This window comes from Pongo abelii, chromosome 10 (assembly GCF_028885655.2).
Source record: "Pongo abelii isolate AG06213 chromosome 10, NHGRI_mPonAbe1-v2.0_pri, whole genome shotgun sequence".
Classification (NCBI taxonomy): domain Eukaryota; kingdom Metazoa; phylum Chordata; class Mammalia; order Primates; family Hominidae; genus Pongo; species Pongo abelii.
In genome coordinates this window covers 95,395,830-95,401,829 of record NC_071995.2, presented here as the reverse complement: position 1 = coordinate 95,401,829, position 6,000 = coordinate 95,395,830, and the positions used below count along the sequence as shown (strand labels likewise).

General features: G+C 38.1%; 1 protein-coding gene across 1 annotated transcript in view; it reads right to left on the bottom strand.

Annotated features, from left to right (window-relative positions):
- Window positions 1–1,816: 1,816 nt before the first annotated feature.
- Window positions 1,817–6,000, bottom strand: part of CFAP54 (cilia and flagella associated protein 54) — a 386,240-nt gene continuing 382,056 nt past the window's right edge. The window contains exon 69 of the mRNA XM_054527528.1: window positions 1,817–3,257. The gene's annotated coding sequence lies outside the window, so the exon portion shown is untranslated. The remainder of the gene's footprint in view (window positions 3,258–6,000) is intronic.

Below are 6,000 nucleotides of genomic sequence, written 5' to 3'. Positions count from 1 at the left end.
AGGATGCCACAGAAGGGACACCAGCTCTGAGCATCTTGAAGGAATCCCACTCAAGAGGGCAGCCTTCTGGAGCTAGGGGACCCCACAGTAAGAGGCTATGCGTGTATCACAGGGCAGGGATGCAGAAGCTGAGGAAGGATTGCAGGAGGTCAGCTGGAAGTGCACTGTTCCTTTCAGGAGACATGCCCAAGTCCCAGCACATCCAGTTCCGGATGGACCCAAAGATTCTCCCCGGCTCTCCCAGGACCATTGGTTGGGGGTTACCTAGGATTGCGATGAACACCAGGGAGAGGCCATGGGAGGGATCCACATTGTGCACACAGAGGGCACAAGCAAGCTCTAAGGGCATAAGTCATGTGAGACTTTCACCCTTATCTCATGTGGCTTGTGTCCTCCTGGGCCTAACAAATGCAACAACAACAACAAAAAAATCTTTGAATTGGATGTAAGATTGAAATTTTGATTTATACTGGATTAGACCTCATAATAATTGGAAGTAAATCTAACTCCCAAAATGGGACTTGTCCATATATTGAAAGTGACTGGAAAACATTATGGGGATCCTGGCAACAAAATATCCAAGTAAAGAAGGGAGATTGGACAGAGCTCAACCAAAGGTAGCGGTTGGAGTAAAATAACAGGTTAGAGGGATAAAAGAATAGTGAGAAAAATAAAATATTTAAACAAATGAAATCACTATGCAAATTTGCATTCTAGCTGTCAGAAAATAACTTCCCATTGCATTTAAAAAACACATTTAAAAAATTATATATGTTTCTATTCCTGCCTTCTGCAAAGATTTTCAGAATAGAATCTTTTGAAGTTGTAGAGTTTTGATAAGGTACTTTGGTGTTTGCTCTGTAAAATTTATAGACATCTTTTAAATTTGACTGAGAACAGCATCTCTAAATGGTCCTTGTGCAGCATAACCAAACTCATATTTAAAATCTATATGTCACACTAAAGTAACAGCCAAGCCAAAATTAAAAACCGTATTTCAGTATGCAATATTAGGTGAGTGAACCCATCATTAAGGAGTAGACTTGGTTGCAGTTCCATCCAGCACACAGCAGGATCACTGTCACCTGCCCTCCCTGCCAGACTCTGCAGGTTGATTTCTGCCTACTGCATGCCCTGTGTAATTCTGACACTCTGGGATTGAAATGTTGTTTAGCATTTTCATATCACCTTTGACTCAGAGCCTCTATGACTCTCAGTTGGTTCAGTTTATGGATCATCCTTCCTCGCTCAGGCTCTTCCCTGACTCACCCTAAATATGAATCAGCCATGTGTCTGTTTCTCACAGAAGGCACCTGCGTATAGCAGAGGAAGGGGGCTTTATGCCTCTCGGTTGCTTCTCATCTATTTTCCCTCCAGGCTCTTCCTTTTTCCATTGGCCTTCTCCATGAGTCTCCCCAAGAAATTAATTTCCCTTTACCTTGTCCTATAAAACAATTTAGACTACCACCTCCCACTTGCTCAGACCTTCCACTTATCTATACATAAGGTGCTCTGTCAATAATGACCATTTTGTCCAAAACTTCACCCTTGAGCAGCACTAAGAACTGTTAGAGGCTTTGCATCTTCAGCTTCTTTCTCCTTTCTCTGCTACCAGTCTCTAAAATCACTCAGCTGAAGCAAAACATTCAGAGATAATGGAAAAATAATGGATAAGCCGCTCCCCTCCTTCACCCTCCCTAGCTTCCTGGAGAGGTTGGTGAGGGGGCACGGTGCCCCCATTATGCTTAGGATGGGTCTTTAGGAGACCTCAAAGGGGAAGGGGATCAATATAGTTGTTTACCCACTAGATAAACTAACTTTCCCACTACCACACTTTTGAAAGCAGACAATGCTAAGACAATTTTGGTTTTAAGTAACATGTTTTCGTCCTCTTTATTTCACATTTGCCACTTGAACTATTCCACATACATTTAATAAAGAAGTCTATGCTAATCATTAATTATGATACCAATACACCCGTTGTATTGTATTCAAATGTAACTCACACTTGTGGATTTCAAAGAATTTCCCTAGATTTAATTAATCCTCAGCTTCGCTAATGAAAAGCATTGCTTCTAACTGGCATGAGTGTGGGTTTCTAATCTTTTCCTTAAGGTCACCTCATTTTTCATGAAAATGTACATTTATAATTTAACGTTGCAGATCTTTCACATTCCCTGTTAAGCAATTATTTTGATTACTTTATTATCTTTCTTTTTTTTCCTAGGCTATTTACGTTGGTTTCTGCCTATCATGAGCCAAGTATAATTCTAAGATTCTCTTTTACTTCCTTTATTAGCATGATCTGCATTAGCAAGGGATTCATTTTCATTCTGAAGACTGAAAACAATTTCATTATCTGATAAAAATTATCTTCTCATACGCTATAAGAGGCAATTCTCGTCATTTATGGTCTCATTAGGTATTTCATCTACCCAATACATCTTCTCAATATTTCTTTCTGGAAGTAATCATCTCGTGGCTCAACTAACAATATTTTGGACTAGGGATTCTTGTTTTTGTCTTCCTTCCCTCTTCCCGCCCCCCCAATATAGTTACTGCATCATCTCCTCTGTGAATCCTTGCTATTTCCCTGTCTTCCTAAAACATTTTGTGGAGGCTTCATGTTAACATCTATCTGCATTGTTGTATTGTGAATTGTAAGTTTACATTTTGTTGCCTTTAATATACTATCAGCATCTTAAGGGATGAGCCACAGCTTATGGATCTTTGTGTTTTTAGAGCCTGGAACTATGTCTAATATAGAGCAAAGCTCCAAAAATGCATATTGAATAAATGAAGGACTAAATACACATGCATGCTCATTTTTACCAGAATGTAGTTTTAATTTACTTGAGAATTTATTCTTTTCAAAACACAGGAGAGAGTAGGGAAGCCAAAGCAACTTGATAAAGAAATAGAAAGTTGGACAAATTGAGAGCAAGCTGAGGAGATATACAGACCTGGAACTCACAGAGAAGATAGTAGTTAAACTGCCCTACTGGGAGCTAAAGCACCTATGAAGCTGCAGGAGGCCAGTTGATCAACAGTGAAATCTCAAAGCAACATCTAGAGTACTTGTATATATCATAAGAAATCAGATGGGGCAAGATCCAAGTTTGAACTGGAGACTTCTGTGCAAGCAAGACATTGAATCATGACTACTTCTCACCAAATTTCCAAAGGCTGACAGATATTGCTGAAAAATTCCTCAGTCTGTTGTCATACTCTTGATTTATTTCTCAGTTTTATCATCCCTAGAGGAGGAAAAAAGAGTAATACCTTGAATTTCATATAATTTTCCTCATTTCAGAAAGTGCATACTTCATTTCACCTCACCTGTTAAACAAAAATTATGCTCCTGTGCTAGTCCTCAACAGACCTGACCAAACCATAATGGAGTCACTCACGCTGAATGCCACATAATCAAACCAAAACTTTAAAAAAGCAGAGATCCCAAAACAGAACAGAACAATTTTTCCTGAAAACAGAAGATTCCAGTTTACCTGAGTGAGTGTAATAAGGAAGTCCCTCTGTTTTAACTCTCACAAAAAAGCAACCTGATATTAACCAATCAGGTTTTCTTTTCTATTCTTCTGTTTCCTTGTTCCTACCTTACAAAACTCACTGTTGTGCCATTGTCCAACAGGAGCTCTCATTCTGTTCTGCAGAATGGAGGCTGTCCCTGATTCATGAATTGCAAATAAAAGCAAATTCGATCTACAACTAACTTTGTTGGAATTTTGTCTTTTGACATTATACACATATTAGAAATGTAAAAAATGTTGAAATACCATCCTGTGGAATTGAGATCAATTCCATGGGAGTGTCAATGTGCCCCTGTTGGCTGCTTGGAGCTGGACCCATTTTAAGGAAGCAGAGTTCCCTAGAGGATTTTGATCATGTTAAGTTTAAAATTCGATTAAACTTCTAAATGGAGATGTTAAGTAGGCAGGTGGCTACAGGAATCTGGAGCTAGGAGAGCACTCTGGGTTGGAGATAAAATACTGGAGGATTTTGGCATATAAATGGTACTGGATAGGGTTATCTTGAGTGAGAGTACGGAGAAGACAAAAGAGAACATATGCTATGGAGAACCGAATTTTTTGATTAACACTCTAGTCAGGTAATCTTTGAAGTCTTGTGTCAGCAAATCATAGCCCCCAGGTAAAATCTGGACCACTGCCTGGTTTTTGTGCAGTTCCTGAGCTAAGAATAAGAATAATTTCATATTTTTATGGTAGGGAGAAAAACACAAATAATAATATTTCATGGCATATGAAAATTATAAGAAATTCAAATTAATTTTTAAAAGTTTTATTGGAACACATCTATGCCTTTTGTTTATATGTTGTGTATGGCTGCTTTTGCACTGTAAAGGCAGAGTTGACTATTTGCAACAGAGACACAAAACTAGATTTACTATCTTGCCCTTTATAGAAAAAGTTTGAAGACCCATGTGTTGTGTGAGAATGTGTCTTGGAACTGCTATGGCCACTGTTGCTGCCAACAGGAAAACTAGACTGAAGACAAAATGTCACAAGGAAGGGGGCTGCTGAGATAACTGCTGAGAAATGAAAGACAGCTCAGATGTGAATCATGAACCTCTGGACTGAGTCGAGCCAGAAGCTCACCTTACCTCTGGAATCTTTAGTTACATGAACAAATAAATTTCCTTTAGTGTATGACCCAGTTAAAGGTAGATTTTCTATTATCCAAAACCAAATGATTCTTAACTAATACAGTTGTAAGATCCAGATACAATCTCAGCTCCTTTTGCCCTTAATATCCCCAAGCCTGACTCAAACCTCCCATTTCATAACCTATGAAAGTCTAAAACTATTCCCATGATTCCTACAAATTCCCCAAAACTTATGTTCTCATGATCCTTGTTCCAGAAATACCATGTTCATGATGCATGCAACTTTTCAACCATTCTACCTCATCACTAGCTTCTCAAACGTACAGACATATTTTATGACTATCATTTTTGTGAGTTTAGTAATTTTACTTAATGTTTGAGGGATCACTGTAATGGGTCACTTAATCCACTGTACAACCTTCTGTCATCTGATGGCTATCTATTCTTTTCTTCTCTTTCTCTTTTATTTCTCCAATTTTCAAAGTAAATAAATTCCTCTCTTTGTAGGATAGGCAGCCATTCCAGTTTACCTGGAGCTGACTTAGTTTGGGGATAGTCCCAGATTTTGCACTGAAAGTCAATCTCAGTTCTGGAAAAACTGGGAAGATCTGTGACCCTGTCTCCTGTCTCAAGTAATTCTACCTGCTCCTCTGAAGCATCAAAGCTACCCCACATCAATGGCTCATAGAGACCACCTACTCCAACAGACTTGTCAAAATACCTTTCTAATCAAGGCACCTCTGTCCTTAAACGGAATTACTGTACTAGATGTTTAAAAAATAAAATGCCTCATCATTAAATGCAAACACATTTAGAACCATGTCACCTTAACGAAATGATGCTTTCATCATTATAAGATGTTTTATTTCACCTCTGGCAGTATCCATTTTTGAAATATACCTTAATGACAATATAGTGACACCAGCTTTCTTATGTTCAGTGTTTACATGTTCTCCACTTCTCCATCTTTCTATTTTCAATCTGTTGGGTCTTTTATTTAAAATAGAACAATCTCTGTTTTTAAATGAAAGTTTTGGTCCATTTACACTTAATATAGTTAATAATATGGTTAAATGTAAGTCTAGTGTAAGTCATCTAGATTAATAGGCTGACTTTTTTTTTCTTTCAGCACTTTTAAGAAGGCAACCCCCATTATCACTCGGTCTCCAATGTTTCTGATGAGAAGTCAGCCTTTACTCTTATTGCCCACTTCCTTAGGACTTTGTGTTTTTTCTTCTGGTTGATTTTAAGATGTTTTTCCTATTTTTGATTTTCAGAACTGTGACTATGATTTGCTCGGGTGTGGTTTTCTTTTTATTTATCATGCTTGGAGTTCATTGAACTTCCTAAATCCAAAG